The sequence below is a fragment of the Marmota marmota genome, unplaced genomic scaffold (genome assembly GCF_001458135.2).
Source record: "Marmota marmota marmota unplaced genomic scaffold, marMar, whole genome shotgun sequence".
NCBI lineage: Eukaryota > Metazoa > Chordata > Mammalia > Rodentia > Sciuridae > Marmota > Marmota marmota.
The window spans coordinates 12,527,320-12,546,043 of NW_025999999.1; the positions used below are offsets into that span (position 1 = coordinate 12,527,320).

The window sequence follows — 18,724 nt, forward strand, 5'->3', positions numbered from 1 at the left end:
CACACTGAATAATGCATTGTATGTGTTATCTTAATTAATCCTCACTGAGCTAGGATGGACTTCATCATTCTCCTTTACACATGATAGATCTGAGGTTCAGAGAAATTATGGGACTATGCTAACTAAGTGAAAGACATAGCAAGAACCCTGAAGGCTCGGGACTTGGGATCAGCACTTGGCTCTCTTACACCCTGGATGCCTTCCTATTCTGAAGACCTCAAGTTCAATGGGACCAGGCTCATTTCCATATAAAACTGTTCAGTTCTTCACAGCATGTAATCTTGTGAATAGCAGTTCAGGGTCCCTGCTGGTCATCCTGGTGGTCTTTCAGGTCAGGTCAGTTAGATTCCCCAGCTGGCTCACTGGAAGTTGTACGGCATGTGATTGAGCTAATCCCAGTCCAACAGTAAAGTAGATCCCCTGGGTTTTCAATTCGCTACAGTTGTCTTCCTTTTGTAATATACTTATTATGCTCATGAATCTTTGGTAATACTAGGTACTTACAGCATGAAGTTATCAGGAGGATTAAGTCAGACAATGAAGAATTTAGTAAAGATCCAGGCACATTGTAAGTATGCAGTAACTGTCTATAGTACGGAGATATGTGACTAAATACAGTCATTCGCATTTGTACAAAGATAACCTAATATCAATGCCTTGAGAAAAGTCACCGTGTCCTATGGTCAGAACTGAATATATGGGGTGCTGCTCTCTACCACTTTGCTCTCTTTAGAGACATAGTCACTGTGTAGTGACAAGGCAGGTGCCATCAGTTATGGGCCTGAGGACTTGCTGGTCCTTTACCTCCAAAGTATCTGGGCTTAAAGTGGCTTTGGTTCACAAAGTCAGCAAAGAGCCCAGAGCACCTGTCGTATATGTCTGACATTGGCTTAAATTCTTGTCCTGTTCCTAAGGCCTGAATAAACTTGTCCTCCTCCTCTTATTTCAACATTTTTATTCAGTTTATTTACCTGGCTGCCTCACTACTCCTGACTCCTTTCTTTGGAGGGAAGAATGAACATATATTTCCAGTGATGTACAATCTATAGCGGCAGAAAACTGCTCTTCTGTTTAGTTGTCATGAGTGTTGTATAAGAGAGATCGCAGAACAAGGGCCTATTCTAAACAATGATATGCTTGACTGTAACTAATCTAGGAATAACTCTGAATGAGAGATGAGATCACTTTTCATTTACATTCAAGGCACACAGCTTTTTAAAGCTGGGTAATGTGTCTCTAGATAGTCAGAAAGGCCTGGTGTGAAGTCACATTAGTGACACTCTGTATCGTTTTCCTTTTTCCCATTGTGCCATCAACTTTTATGTTAAATAAGGATACTTAGTAATTAAGAAGACTACATTTCTAATCTCTAAAGTTCAGATTTATAGGAGAGTGGGAGACAGTTACTTCAGCAAAATTTGCCATTCGTCTTAAATTTTGCTGTGGACTTAGCTTATGTGGAGTAGCTGGCTAAAGAAGAGTTCCTGTTCCTCACTGCTACTGGAGCTACTGTCTGGAACATGGCCTGTTTACTCTGTCAATAGGTGTGATCTACCTATTTATGTAAAGCTTGCTGTGTCCAGACACCACATTGAATAATGCAGTATGTGTGTTATCTTAATTAATCCTCACTAGGCTAGGATGAACTTCATCATTCTCCTCTTGTAAATGATGGATCTGAGGCTCATAGAATTGTGAAAGGTATGTAGCTAATGAGAAAAATAGTAAAACCCAGGAACGCTTGAGATCCTGGGACCAGTAGTTAGCTCTGTTCCACCCTGTCTGCCTTTGTATTCTGGAGTCCTCAAGTTCCTTGGTAAGGCTGAGAAACTCCCAGAGGACCCATTTTATGGGTCTCCATTGTAATTCTTAGTATTGAAGAGTTTGTTCCTTATATCAGGGAACAGAGGACTCCATTCATCATCCTGAGATTAAGATGTTCCCTGTACATCAGTGTAACAGGTGAGACCAACAAGATGTATAAGACTATCTGAGGATCCAAAGCATCATCATTGCCTGGCCCAGAGAGTGGAGCCATGATATTCTGCTTTCCTTTGGATTTTTAATGGAAGCCAAAGTCAGACACATAGCTCCTCCTTTTTATTTATCTAGTCATTAAAAAGAAAAACTGAAAGTACAACAGTACGTGATATATTTTCCAAAACATGAAGCCACATCATTTTTTTGTTTTCCCTTCATGATTATGATTTTCATGTGCCCTGGGCCTACACTATGTTTTAATATCTAAGGACCAAAATGATCTAACTAGGAGTACAAAATTCAGACGCAGTCCAGATGGAGTTGGATTCTGATAAATGATTCTGCTTTCCTCCTTGATGGGAATGGAAAAATCAATAGTAGCAGAGATGCTGTGAAATTGTGGACCAGAAATTCACACATTTCTGATGTTGTCACAGCTTTGATACTGATGTTCATCAAATGTTGCTTCCATTTCTCAAGAGGTACTGTTATTAAAAAAAAAAAACTCACTTTTAAGATGTGGTTTGGCAGAACTAGTTCTTGGGAATACCTGTTCTGTCAGGATAAAGTAATCTTGGTAAAAGTGTTGTCTTTGATATTTATTTATTACTTATGTTGTGCAGTGATGTTTCAAATCAGCTGAAATTATGTACAACAATCAGATGCTTGGAATGTACTATAAGTCTCCTAACAAAATCCAGAAGCTTCTAGAGACCATAAGAAACAGATGCAGGTATCTGAGAATGGAGATTAAACTAAGAATGTTACAGGTCTGTCCTGGTCTTCTAGACAGGATGGTCCAAAGCTTGATGATTTCTGTATCAGGATAGGAACCACTCACTAGTCAAGCAAAGCACTCAGGTCAAACTCATGCCCATGTCACAGGCTGTCGATCAAACTTGAAGATTACTGTCTGTTCTTGGAGTCTGACAGGCAGTCAGAAGCTAGCAAGTGAACCTAATTAACTGGGCAAGACATAAATGCAAAGTCTTAAGAAGAACCCCACACAGAGAAGAATTTGGAGTTAGATATTCAACTGTTGGGCATTTCTATCACCAGGTGGGAGTTTTTTGAACTGGGAATCAAGATCAGCCAGACATTCATTGCCTAAGCCTAAAGAGAAAGAATAAATGTCTGTTTCTGAAGTGAACAGTGAGATGACAAAGCATTTACAGTAACACTGATTCTGCCTGGAGACAACAAACAAAAAACAACAAGTGAACCACAAGCTGATTCTTTCCATCATCTATTTCCGGGGAAGTTAAAGTGCTGCTTATTCATTTTTTTCTTTTACTCTGAGAAATAATCATCTTTCTTGCATTTTCTGCCCTTATGTATGCTTTGCAGCACACATGACATTCATAGACAAGAAACAAAGGCTATTCTCCTTGAAGACAGAGCAAATTTGTAAATAAAGCAGATATTTCTTAATCATCAATTCTGCATGAAGCAAGCAGCTACTCCCACCCTTCAGTATCCCTAGAGAAAAAAAAAAGTGCTTTTATTTTGTTTTGTGTGAACAGGAGAATTGTGCACTCAGAGATAGCAAGTCATCTTTTTTCATAAATGTCCTCTATTCTGCAAACCCAAGAGGAAGTTTAAATGAATATGGAATAGGGCGTCTTCTGATTCATCTCTGAAAAGCTGGTCTGGCTATACATGCTCATATAAGACTGAAGCAGTGCATTGTGGGAATAGGCCACCATCTGCCAAAACTCAGCCTGGGCCTCAGATTACTCAAAATGAGAAGAGCATTCTGAGTCACCTAAGTGAACACCTTGAACATCTATGGACATATAAGTATATATTGATGCATTTTGGCATATTATTGTCACAATGTGCTATTGTGCTTTTATTAATATCCCAGATGTTTATTATGTAATGATGATGAAAATCTTTCAAAATATAGAATAAAGTATATACACATACATATATACATACATAACATAATTAAATAAAATTAATTTCCTTATTAATCTTTGGGTAATCATCCTCTCTCTCTACTCCTTAGTTTCTCCTTTGGTAAAATAAAATAATAGAGATTAAAGAAAAATGGTTTTTGCAAGATGTAACATAAAATATACAATTCTGCATTTGAATGTTTGGAAAATATTGCATTCTGTGCTCCTTACAAAATCAGCCTTCATGTTAACATATTAAAAGCTCTGAGGTATGGCAGGTCAGAAACTTGCTCCACTTCAATTCTCCCAGTTTATCTAAGACTTAATTGACTATGATATCCTTCCTTTCTGAGCTCCAATTCATACAGCTCATCAGATACCATGATCTCTGGACCCATATTGAGGATACCTGAAGGTATATAATACCCAAGGTTTCTTGGGTTCTTTGTGTGGATTAATATTCTGGTATACATGCTATGTGGACCACCCAATTGCACAGCAGGATGTAGAAATCCTTATTAGAATTATCCCTTCCTTACTCTTTCCATATTTAAGGAAAAAAAAAACAGGTACAATAATGAGTTCACAGCTTATTTCCCTTTGTGTATTCTCAGAAATTCACATGGTGTGTGTGTGTGTGTGTGTGTGTGTGTTGGTATGTGTATGTATGAACATGCAGGTGTTTGTATAAAACTTTCCCACATTTCAGTCTTAGTAGCAGAGACCACGGGGTAGGCAGCTGACCTCCCCAGGGTTTTGTCTTGTCATCCTGATACTCTAGGAAAAGGGAATTGTCTGCATTAGTTTCTTCATTTGGAAAATGGATTCAAGGCAGTCTTCCCACCTTATTATGAGGAGGTTGAAACCAAAATGTGTAAAATTGGACTTGAAAAGAAATGACTTCTCATACTAGAGAAATGAAGTCATTAAGAATGGGAGTTGGATTTAAAGCTATAAAAATTATGGAAAACCCAGATGAGAAGAACTTTATTTAAAAACTAATTTCTGAAATGAAAGACCTAGTGAGTCTTCTTTGAATTTCAGAAGCGATAATTTTAAGACAGAAATAAATGAAGTAATTGCATGAAGGTTGTTATTTTTAAAATCATCCAAGCAGTAACTAAAGTAAAATTAATGAAAATACAACTTAAACAAGGGATTGGAGACACTGACAATGACACTCCACTACAGAAGATTCTTAGTTATATAGCAATCTGTGAAAACATTTCTCACTTTTGCAAGCTAAACTTAGAGACTCTCAGGGCTGAAGAAGAGGTCTCCAGGTAAGCTAGTATAGCTGTCCCCTAAGTCCCCTGTATGATACCACACAAAGTTTTCAAGAATGAAAATACATCTCTGCTATAACACATTACTTGTTGAGTTAAAAAAAGAATCTCACCCAATCTGGTGTACTCTGTGTTTACATCAGTGATTATGTGGAGAATAATATGCTTTCCAAATGAAAAGTAACTAAGTTATATGACACCTATCACTGATGTCACATCATAAGGAATATTTACATATCACAAAAAAGTACACATTACCTAGAACAAAACCCTTTGTGCAGTACATCAGATATTGTAAGAAATGCTTGAAATCACCAGACATGAAATGGGAGCATCTTCAAGTCATGGATTTCACTGCTTCTTGGAAAGAAGAGTGAAGAGTCCAACAAGAGGAGTCCTGTCTTGTGCTGCAGAGCTGGCTCTGTCTCATGCATGGTACCTTACCACCACAGCCATGTCCCAGGAGTCAGGCTTTGTATGGACTTTTGCTACAAGAAGTATCATCATTTCTGACAGTTTTCTCTACTATTAAATGTTCACACTGTAGTCTAAACTCTTCGGTGTATCTTCCACTTAGACTATAACTCCTGTGTTATAATCTTACTTCCTTCTTTTCTCATCTCTTAGCCCCTAGACCAGGGGATATTCACAGTAAAGAATCTCTATTCATTGACAACATGAGAAAATAGATGTAAAGATAAGTGGACTAGGTGGTAGTTTTTTTTTTTTAATTAATACTTTTCTAAAGGTAATTGCCATGCTGAACTTCACATTATCATTCATGGCCATCTCATATTTACTATTACATATAGATCCCTAAAGGATAGATAGCATTGTTTTTATTTCCAAAATACATTATTATTTTTTTCTTTCTGTGGCTTGCAGTTATTCACTTAGATTCTAATACATTGTATAAATATAACATTTTATATATCTGGGAGTTCCCCCTCATCTGAAGTTTCACTTTCCGTGGTTTTAGTCACCCTTAGTCAATTGCAATATGAAAACATTACAGGAAAACTCTGGAAATAATCAATCCTTCTCAATATTTTCCAAAAAGAGTAAAAAGCAGAGATACTCCACCACTCATCCTAGTGAGTGGCAGCATTTTCCTGACACCAAACCAAAGATACCATCAGGGCTGGGATGTGGCTCAGTGGCATAGCAGCTCCCTGGCAGGTGAGAGGCCCTGGGTATGATCTCCAGCACCACGGAAACAAACCAAAACCAAAGATACCACCAGAATAGAAACCCACAGACCAAATCCTTTATGAACATAGTTGCACTATCCTCAACCAAATAGCAGCAAATGAATTTGACAGTATGTTAAAAGAATTATACACTATGACCAAGTGGAGTATATTTATAGAATAGAATACCTCAATACATGAAAATATGTCAATGTAATATGCCAAATGAACAGAACAAAAGGGAAAACGAAAGGGGCATGTGAACATCTTAGTTGATGCAAAAAAAATTTTTTTTGAAAAATTTATTAGCCTTTTGTGATCTAAAAAAAACCTACATGGCAAATTAAAAATAGAAGGAAACTACTTCAATAAAATAAACCACATATGAAAAAAACCCAGTGAACATCATACTCAATACTAAAAGACTGAAAATGTTCCCTGTAAGCTCAGAAACAAGTAAATATGCTCACTTGAAACACTTCTACTCAGTATAATAGTAGAAATTCAGTTGAAGGAAGGAGGTTAGACAAAATAAATAAGCAATATCCAAATTGGAAAGAAAGAAGTAAAATTATCTCTGTTTACAGACAATGTGATCTAACATATAGAAAAGACTAAATATTCAAAATAAAAACTGGTATATCTAATATATGGATTCAGTAAAATAATAGGATAAAAAGTCAACACGTGACAGTTAGATGCATTTCTATACATAAACAATAAACAATTGAAGAGGAAAAGTAAGAAAAAAAATCTATTTATTATCATTAAAAAGCATAAAATACTCAGGCATTCAACTTAACCAAGGATAGGGAAGAAAATGAAATCTACAAAAGATTGCTGAAAGAAATTAACAAGGATTTCAATAAAAGATAACCCATGTTCATCAATTGGAAGACTTTAGACTGCCAAGATATTTAATCTATCAAAATCCACATGATATTATCTTGTGGAAATAGAAAAAAAATCTTAAAATTCATGTGGAACACTAAGGAATCATGAAAGCAAAAATAATCTTGAAAACAAAACATCTTGAGAACTTATCCTACCTGATTTCAAAACATAGTATATAGAGAGGTACCCAGTAATTAAAAGTGTGGTACTTCTATAAAGATCTGTACAACCTAATGAAATATGTTCTAAAAAGAAATCCTTACATATACAAGCATATGAATTTCAACAAGGGTTACAAGACATTTGAAAGACAGTCCTCTCAACAAATAGTGCTGGAAAAAGTGGTTCTCCACATGCAAAAGTTTGAAGTTGCACCCCATAGTGCTTTTGTTAGTTTAGGCTATTGTAACAAAATACACATACTGCGTGTATATAATAATAAAAAATGTATTTATCATGGTACTGGAGGCCAGAAATGTGAGATTGGGGTGACAGCATGGTCTTGTTTTAGAAGGAGCCCTCTTCCAGGTTGCAGGGTACCAACCTCCCATTGTATCCAAGTATGGTAGAGAGAAAGCTAACTAACTCTCTGTTTTTTTCTTTATGAAGACACTACTCTTATTCATGAGGCCTTTATTCTTATGGCCTAATTACCTCTGTCAGGCCTCTCCTTAAAGAAACCTCACATCAGGGTATAGGGTTCAAATATATATATTTTGGTGGATATAAACTTTTAGTCTATTCTGATTAGTTAACATTCAGTAGAAAGATTAGCTTAAAATGAATCGAAGACTTAATTATCAGACCCTAAACTATAAAACTCTTATAAAAAATTAGGCCGCACGCATGCCAGGCGAACACGCTACCGCTTGAGCCACATCCCCAGCCCCTCCACAGATTTTTAAAAGACACTATCTAAAGAGAAAAAGGAAACACCTCTGGGAGAAATTACTTATGAAATCACATTTCTGCTAAAATATTAATATTCAGAATATTTAGGGAACTTTCAAAACATTAACACCACTACCAAAAACAATGCAAAATGTACAAAAGACTTGCACAGATATTGCTCTTAAAAAAAGGTACAAACGTCAGTAGCATATGAAAAGATGACCAGGATCACTGATTATTAGGGAAATGTTAGTCAAAGGGCAGTGAGATAATGTCCATTAGGGCAGCTAATATATAACCAAATAAAGCAGAACAGCTTTGCAGTGTGGCACAGCAGCCACAAAGCCTCTGTGTTATGGTTCTTATTCCCCCTCTCACTGACCCCTTAACCATCCAACCTCTCCACTGGGGTTCAAGCTGCAACTCACATATCTCTTCTTGTGTATGTAATTTACACCTGCCTCTTTGAAAACATGGTGCAGAAACCCTAAAGCAGGGGTCTCCTGGTCACTTGGGCTGAGAAGCAGAAGGCTGGTGGCCATAATATCCATCCTCAATCCCTGATGGTTTCACAGGAGGAGGCCCAAGACCCTCTTGCAGGAAAGCCCCAAGGAGAACCTAGCACCATGAGAGAAGAGGGAGCTGCAGAGCCAACCCTTACCACAAAGGGGCAAGGGCCTTGGCAGCCAGAGCCTCGGCACAGTGAAGGCCTACTGTCCTTAGAATCAGACAGTGTTGGCCAGATTGGTACAGTTCCTGTTACTGAAAGACAGGTAGAAGAGTCTCATCACACACTCCAAAAAGGTGAAATATTTTATGGGAGGCTGGAAGGATCTGGTCCCAGAGATCACTGCAAGTCCTGCAGAGCATCTGCTGAATGTTTTTGGTTTCAAGCTGAAACAGCTCAACCACAACACCACACTTATATCTTAATCAATAAATTATAATATCTTGAGAAGTTGGAGGAGAAAGAGGATTTGAGAGATGGTCCCAGATTGTGTCATTTAATGATGTTCTGGGGCCTTATCTACATTAAAGGTAATAGCACCAGGGAGGCCCATGTCTGGGAAATGCTGCCCTGGTTGGGGGTGCATCTCTCAAAGTTTTATTTTCTCTTTGGGTATCCAAAGAATCTTTTTATGAAAGATTTTTGCATAGGAGCAATACCTCAAATGCATGTGGGTGTCTCACCAGTCCACCAAAATATGAACTATCATACCAATTAGTGACATCTAATTTGTGCCCAGGAGATCAGGATTCAAACCATACTCTGGGTTTTATTAGTCTAATTCCTTTTACCCACAATCCCTAGAGAAAATTACACTATATTTAAATAATTTATTTCCTAGACAAATCTCCGACTTCAAGCATTTTTAAGCAGGTAATTTTTAATAAAGGAATAGTGGAATTGAGAATATATTTTTCACTATTCAGTAATTATTTTACTTAGAACATATAAAAATGGATTTCTAAAGAAAGGTTATTAAAAGTTTTATTGGATCAAATGGAAGTTTCAAGTTTTATTAGCAAAGAATAAAAAGACTAATAAGAATTGTTTTAATGGGTCTACACGCTTATTTTCAATGGAGCGCATAATGAATTTGGGAAGAAAATCTGATCTGACTGAATTCTCACTAACATATTTGTGCAATGCTGAGCTATGATTGGACAAACGTAAAAGTCATGTGTGTCCTTTCTACTCCCCCACTTACTATATCAAGCTCAACTCTTGGTTTGCCATCAAGTGCTTGCCTCTGCTCACCTTTGCCACTACCCTATCAAAGCCCCATTCGTCTTGACTGGAGTAGATGGCTAGCTGGTCTCCTATTTCTGCTCTTGTACCTCTTGTACCTTGGAAGAAACCATTCTTCCCAATACAATAAGGATGGCCTTCCTTGTGATGCTTATACTCTGTCTCCTAATGAGATGCTGTGCTTTAGTTCTCAAATGCAACCCGTCCCTTCTCCATTTTCTGGGCACATAGTGATAAATCAAACTTACAATTAAACTTCCTTACTCTTCTCTTTGGAAATTGTCCACTAGGAGTACATGCCTCAAGACATCGGTCCCTACTTTTCCCCAGGAAGCAATACAAACTTTTAAGTCCCTGGCCTTCCCTTAGCTCAGGACAACTCAGCCAGATTTGAAAATTCACCATTCCCCCACCCTCTCCCCCCACACTTGCACAAACTCAGCTTAATAGTGTGGTGAATTATTCCATTTCAACCTAAACAGATTCACTTTAATAACCCTTCAGATGTGCCAAATACTGTGCTGGCTATGACAAAAGCCAGGATAAATCAATGCCAGTTTCCATCTAGAAGGAGCCCGTGGTCTAACAGGGGCAGGCAAAATGTCTTAAACAGATTCTTGGTCCTCTAAATCATTTTACTTTAAATCAGTCGTCTGAATTTCCTGCAGATGGGACCACATTATATAATTTGGTGATTTTATCTTCCATCTCCTATCTCCAGCTTCATCCTTCACAAGAATTGTTTAGAGGATGCTCAATAAAACCATGTGTGGCTCACTCACTCATCACCTGTGCCATCTTCTCACACATACATGTAAGCCCAAGGCTCCCCAGACACTGAAATAATCTATAGGTAGATTGATGGGTAGATAGCTAGATAGACAGATAAATCGCCCTTCACAAACTAGAGAAAAATACCTATGCACCTTTGAAATACTATCTTTTCTTGAGTATTTAATGTTTCTCCAGCACTCACTGAGGTCTTTGCTCTGGGCATCACATTTACTAATAAATAGTCTTTTATTTATTTTTCAATTCTCTGCCCATGCTCTCATGCTCCAATTATATCTTTCAGATTATGTTCATTTCATATTACATCTTGACAGTTACCACCTCAAAATCCTTCTTCTGTAAGCAAAATAATTAAAACAAAGAAGTAGAGGTCAACTGTATGAATGAACAGAGAAATATTTACCACTAAGGATCATTAGGGGAAATTTGGTTCTTTTATTTTAGAATACAGCCCTAAGGGTCCAAGTGATTCAGTGACTTGCTTTTTGCTACAACCAAAGAGCAGAGTTGGCACTAGTACTCCTGGATCCTATTGCCAAAATCTAGTTTTCTCTTCCAATTATTATGAAGCGTGATTTGATAGGGGATTTTCTGGGCACATAAACAGGTATTAACAATGATTAATTCAGCAATGCCAACCCAGTTCCTTTTTCCTGACTCTGAAAATCTGTCTAGTCAAATAATGTCACACTAAGGACTAATGAAAAGAGTAGGAAAGAAGTCATCATATTGACCCAAAACTCTTCTGAGACTCTCCTAAAGAGGCTGAGTCAAGGGATAAACTATCTTAAGAAAACCAACACACACAAAAAATGAAAGGAATTCTGAACATCCAATTGATTATCTCTCCGGGATAGTGGTGAATTGTGTTGAATTGTGAGGTGGCCTGAAAGAGCTTCATTCGTAATTGAGGAGTTCAGAGAGATGATAATTATGAGGCATTTCAACCAACTCTATGATTCTATGGTTATGAGATTTTCAAGGTCTATATGTTGAAAGCCACAATTGCCTTAATATTAGTAATAGCAATACACATTGAGCTCTTTAAAATTGCTGTCATAGTGCTAAGTATTTTATATAGCTGATCACATTCTTTTCCCCCAGCTTTACTGAGATATAACTGACAAAAAAATTTTTATATAGTTAAGGTGTACAAAATGATGTTTTGATACGTGTATAAATTGTGAAATTACAACTACAATCAAGCTAATTAACATATCCATCGCTTTACAGCTACCTTTTATTGTGGTGAGAATACTTAAAATTTACTTTCATCAAATTTTAAGTATACTTTTTTCATAACAGTCACTCAATACCATATTTTAGACAGGATGAAACTAAGGCATAGAAAGAATACTTTATTTATTTAGCAAATTCCAGTGTCATAAACTAGTTCTGAGTTAAAGACCCAGAGAGAAAACCTCCCGATTCTTCAAAAGAAGATGGAGTACATATAAATAGACTCAGCAATTTTTTATTTTTATTTTTAATTTTTTGGTGATAGAGATTGAACAGAGGGCCTTACACATGCTAAGCACTTGCTCTACTATGACCCCCAAATGCTCCATTTTCAAAGTCTAAATGAGTGATAGATTTTGACATCAGTCTCATTAATTCTTGAGGAATATTATGTATATCATTAACAGAAAAATTTATAGCAAAATATTCATATTTATCAATAGAAAACTTTAATTACTTGCATATCTGATTAGGTTTGTTTGGGTCTTTTGTGAAGCAGATAGTAATATGGGTAAAATGTACAAGTGATTTATAGAAAAAAAGATTGGGAAAGATAAAAGGCGAGAGAAGAGGAGTAAATGGGAAGAATCTTCAGATCATACTTAGGTTCTGAAACCTCTAAATGGAGAGATGCGTGGAAGGAGGACTGAAAGGAACAGTTCCAAAATACAGCATTGTTCTGAGAAAGTCTCCACCTGGCCAGGCTCCTGTGCTGTTCAATAACATGGAGAATCTACCTAAGGGTGCCTAAGAGCCCACTGAGAGTGGTTTCAAATTTGACTAAAGTTTTTAGGGTCATTTAAAAAAAGATAACTTCCTCATTCCTCATCACATCCCCTCCTCCGTGTCAAACCTATACTTCAACCCAGAAAAGAAGACAGAGAAAGGAATGTGGATATTTTTCTATGTGTACATATATTGAGAATTTTACTATCCAAGAACCAGTTACTTCTAGGAGAACGGCAGACATTAGGGTGTCCTGGGTCTCGTTTCCTATTGCACTTTCTCAGAGACCCACCTTTACCACAATGAATCATCATTCATTTCCATCAGGCAATGGATCTGGCATTAATGCCTCACATTTGCTTCCCACATTCTAAGCCTCAGTAAAAATGACATATCTAAGTCCTGAGTAGAGTGTGGGTAAATTAAAATACTTACATGAAACATATCAAGTTTTTACTGAAGTCGTAAGAGCCAAACACAATATAATTACCACAAATATACTTGAGAACTAAAGGAATCTCCTTTTATACCTCTCTCCTAGGTAATGGATGTTTCTAATTCTATAGTTATAACAAAAGGCACTAATACAAGCAGTCTAACTTTACCATTTTTAATGCTAAGATGTTCATCTTCTGACAAAAATGTGTGCTCAAGTGGCAACTTTGACATGTAATATAAAATTGTCCTCTACATGTCAAATCCATGTACTTAGCTTTAAAAGTACATTTATGCAATATCTAAAATAAAAGACAGAATAAAATCAAGATAGAGACAAGATCTCTTTACTACAAAATGTATCTTATTATCTAGTAATTATCTTGAAATGTGGAAAACTCTCTATGACTGTCCAATGAACTGTTTTTGAAATCTATGGGCTTGCTGAGATGGTTACGAATTACACACACACACACTCACACACACACACACACAAAATGGAGTATTGATGATATTAAAAAAAGCAAAATTAAACACCCTGTAAAGTTTGAGACTGAAATTTCAAGATGTATCTCAAAATTAGGTAATATTAATAGAGTGACAATGGGTAGGTAGATTAGTTTTTATAAGCCTCAGTCTCCTCATCTATAAAATGAAAATCAAAAGATGTATGCCCTTTGTTTTAGATTTTAAAAGAAAAAAATATGCTGGTTATGTGTTCAATAGCAAATATTCAGTAATTGGTAGCCATTATAAGAAAGCAATAAAAAGTGTTGGCTGGAGTGTTTAGCTCTAAATCCAATTGTCTGGCTACAAAATTACAGTAGGATTCTTATTGTGTGACCTTAGAAAATTATATAATATCACTGAGCTTCTATTTTTGCCTCTGTAAAATGGGATAATGATAAAAATGTTCTCAATTTGTTAAGGAAATTAAACAAGATAGTACATGTAAAATCATACCTAAATCTGTGAAAGATACATGTGGATCTTTTAGTGAGTGTCAGATAAGATTGTAATTACTGTATAAATTCTATGATAAAGATAAAAATGCATTTTTCCCATCAGTAAATGCCAGCCTGGAGATGTTAGCCTTTGCAAAAATGAGATCTTTATGTTAAAATATAAAGTAAAAGAGAAGATTATTCCAGGAATGGAATGACTCTCTTCTAAATAAAAGTCACAACATGTTCTCAAAATATTTCCAAAAGCATTGTTGACATTCTGACTTCCACATCCCAAACAGTCTTTAATATGTAATCCCAATCGCTCTGTCTGGAGCCCAACTTTGAGGCTGAATCAATTACACAAAACTTTCAGGATGGGAAAGCTATCTGGCTATGGCATCTCATGCATCTACTGGATTTGCCATTTTTAAATGTAAAAGTTTCTAAATTATTAACTTTCCCTAAAGTGATATTTGATGGCAAAAGTAATATCTGCATGAAGTATTAAGTGATTTTAAAGAAGAAGAGCCAAGTAATTTGACAGAGCATAATAATTACACTGTCAAGGAATACAAGTTTCCATTTTCTCAGAGAAATCTCTATTGCAGGGTTTTGGTTTCTCAGGCTGTCATCAAGATGGTCAGATTTATTTTTCCTTTAATTGCACCATGACAGCTATTTGATGGAAAATGTGTATGTGGTACTTGCTTTTTATAAGGGTGCAGAATCCATGTCATCATTTAAGCATTTTCTAATGTACAATTAAGATCCTGGTATGCTTCCCAAGAAAACTTGAGAACAACTGGCATTAAGGTCCCATTGTGTTCATCAGATGTGGTTACCTACGTAAGAATGATGAACTGTTTTGGGCAGGAAGACAGACATAGCATCTTCCAAAGTTTTCCCCTGAATTGAAGTTCAAAATAATTGCCCACCAAAGAATGTAAACTTTATTGTTTTTTCAACTATTCTGAGGCATCTCACTTTTTAACACATAAATAATACAGAGACAGATAACAATCTAGAACAGAGGATAAGGGGAACAATTTAAAATTTGCATCCCTCTTTGAATCAGCAACCCTGTCATATATCAGCATAATTTGTCCACATTTGTTCTAACTCTGCAAAGACCATTTCTATTTTAAATCATGCATTGAAAGAGATTCAGAATATATGAGACTAATATCTCATTTTTGTGCAAGGTTCTGAAAGCAGTAAGCAGTCATCCTATGTGTCCCGTTCCTCAAGAGCCTTTAATTGAGTTGAAGAATTATAACTTGTGTTTATGTCCTTGAGATTTTAGTACAGTGTTATAGAAAAAGAGAGAGCCTGGCAGCACAGAAAGTGCTACAGAGATAGGTAAAAAAAATGTCTGATATTCCTTCTCATAATACTGTGCTGTGATTCTACGCATGACTGCCATGGAGCTGAGGAAAGTATACTGGGATGTAAATGAGGGGAAAATGAGATGATTTCTGGACTCTACCCTATTTATTTCCTCTTAGCCTCTGACCTTGGGCAGATCTTCCACTCCATGTTTGATCCTGACTTCCATGTCTGATTTTCATGCACGGATTGAATGAGTTTATTCTTGTGAAACTAATTGCCTTGTATGTTGTTTCAGGCTGTGCTAATGTTAAGATTAAAAAAGAGAAGATGCATATGGATCTATCCTGGGTACACAGCAGGAAAAACAAACTCTCAAATTATTTAACCATCTTTTGTCATCTTTTGTATCACTACCTCATCACCACCAGTATTATCCATGACTTTCTCTCATGATTTTTATCCTGCAAGATGTAAATCCAACTTTATCCCTTTCTCTAAATACTCCCCAACTCTACTTAACATTTAAGGCAAAATAAACACCTTCCTCTTCTCCATACCTCTTGTGTCCTTTTATGACCTTTCAGTGAGTTCTTCCCTTCATGACTTATTCTTTCTCTTCCTCTCAAGAATCATTATACCTCCACCCTCACCCTGACTGCAATGGCTTATAGCATGTTTTTCCTTCTGGTACGAATGAGGTCATGTTGTCCTAGAACAGTGAATGTCATAAGGTAGATTAGTAAAGAGTGATAAATAAATGAATAGACAAATATGTGAATGTCCCAAAGTTGTCAATTTGAATGCTATATGAAGTAAAGAACAATTATTTCTTAACAGGGACTAACCAACCCAAACTACTTTTTCCTAAAGTCATGGTTTTTGTGGAAGGTTAATATCTTCCAAAAGTCTCAAATAGTTTTACATCCAGCAGGAAACACACTGTACACTCATTTGTGATTGATTTTACAGACTCAAAAACCATTTCCTTCTACATTGTGCAGAATCATGGAGGAGCTAGGAAATGTAGCAGAGGAATTAAATGCTTTGGTAAAGGTCTCTACACTGACTCCTGGGCCCCCAAACAATAACTGGTTTCTCCCTGTTTACTTAGTAAAATATTATAATCTAGTCCTATTAACCAGTACCTTATGGCAGGAAATTGGCAACTGATAAAGAAGCCACTGACTCCCTGACCATTCCTGACAATCCCTGGTCAAGGGACCAGTTGTCTAACACTGGACAGCTGAGTACCAGTTGTGGACTCCCAGTCTCTGTCCCATGTGGAGGTCCTATCTCTGAATCAGCTGAGAGTTGGATCTAATGGACATACTTTATCCCAAAGGTCCCTCCCTAACTGACCACAATAACCCTGTCTGCTGGATTATTTTTACTATGTAGGCCCTGAAGCTTTTACTCTCCCATGTTCAGCACCTCTTGTAAAAACATCCCTAATGATGCATTAGCTACCAGGCTGCCAAGCCCCCCATAATAAGTCCTATTTATCATTCAGCTATAAAATTTTTCAAAAGACAGAGCTTGTCGACATTGAGTTCTGAAGCCATTTTATTATTGCTTGCTTTCCAACTGAGGAACTCAGAGGATGGGTGAGAAAGAGGAAGGAAACTTGGAGGGAAAGGAGTGAGAGAGGGACAGGGAAAACTTAAGGAGAAAAGTGAGCCTTTCCAACAAAGCCAGAGTGTTATCAGAGGTTGGAGGAGAGAACACATGGGAGATACTCGAAGTAAGCCAAAGACCAAATGAGGAGCCAAGAAAGAACAAGAAATGAGAAAATGATTTAAAAAAAAATGGCCCAAGTGGTGGCACATGCCTGTAATCCCAATAGCTCTGGAGGCTGAGGCAAAAGGATCATGAGTTCAATCAAGCCAGCCTCAGCAAAAAGCAACACATAAGCAACTCAGTGAGACCCTGTCTGTTGATAAAATACAAAATAGGGCGGGGGATGTGACTCAGTGGTCTAGTGCCCCTGAGTTCCATCTCTGGCACCGAAAACAAACATACAAACAAACAAACAAATAAATAAATAAAGCCAGGCATGGTGGTGCATATCTATAATCCCAGCAGCTTGGGAGGCTGAGGAAGGAGGATCATGAGTTCAAAGCCAACCTCAGCAAAAGCCAGGTGCTATGCAACTCAGTGAGACCCTGTCTCTAAATAAAATATACAAATATACAAACATACAAAATAGGGCTGGGGGTGTGGTTCAGTGGTTGAGTGTCCCTGAGTACAATACTTGGTACCCCACCCCAAAACAAACAAACAAATAAATAAAATAGTAGAGTTTCCTCATTAGGGTGGTCCTGTTAAGTTCTTTTCTTTCTTTCCATTGAAAACTCCTAGAATTATTGAATTAACATTTATTGAGCCTCTGTTTATCATGCCTTTATCAAGTGTTCTATACCAGCTATCAGCTGTGTTTATTAGAATGTAAATTTTGTATAAATTCCAGCCAGTAGGAGGTGCAGGTTCTTAGTGGCATAGACTTTTCAGAAGCCAAGGCATATGCCAACTAGAAAACTGGAGTTCTGCTGAGTCTTGAAGACTAATTAGAATCTGAGAAATATAAACAAGATCTGAGGATACTCTAAGCCTTATGGGCTGGAAAAATACAGAAAAACACAGCTCATTCTAGGGACCTGCAGTCCAACAGCCCTATATTCACTGACATGAAAAGAACCAGGCATGGCCAGCAGAGAACAAAGGTAGGACTAATGAGGGGAAAAGAAAGTAAATTTGGAAGACAAAGCAGAATGGGGAATGGATGAGGGAGAGAGAGAAAGGGAAATAAGGTTGCAAACCTTTCCAGTAGAAGGAGGATCTTTCAAGCCTAGGATGGAAGACCCAGTTTCAGAGACTCAGTTTCTATCTTGTTTTTCCACAATCTCTAGAGACTTTCCCTCATTTGCATTGTTCAAATTGGCTTATCACATCTGTATTCCAACCAGCAGGAAGCATGGGAAAGGTTTGTGTTGGTTAGGTTTTCGTCACTATGACCAAAATTCCTGACCAGAGCAACTCAGGGGATGAAAAGTTTATTTTGGGTTCATGTTATCAGAGATTCAGTTCATAGTTTATCAGCTCCATTGCTGTGGGCCTTACATAAGGTAGAGCATCATGGAAGAAGGACATGCTCAACTTATGACAGCCAGGAAGGGCGGGGGGGGGGGAGAGAGAGAGAGAGACAGACAGACAGACAGACAGACAGACATAGATAGATATTGTGTTGCCAGGGACAAAATATAAATCTCAAACACATGCCTCCAGCAACATGCTTCCTCTAGCCATGCCCAACCTGCCTACACTTGCCACCAAGTACAGTAGTCTTCAAATTACAAATTCATCA

The 18,724-nt window shown here is 37.2% G+C and overlaps 1 long non-coding RNA gene and 1 pseudogene across 38 annotated transcripts in view; one reads left to right on the forward strand and one right to left on the reverse strand.

The window, feature by feature from the left end:
- Nucleotides 1-18,724, reverse strand: part of LOC107149875 — a 528,547-nt gene that overhangs the window by 217,340 nt on the left and 292,483 nt on the right. The gene's annotated exons all lie outside the window — the stretch shown is intronic.
- LOC107149960 lies at nt 8,616-9,642 on the forward strand (annotated as a pseudogene).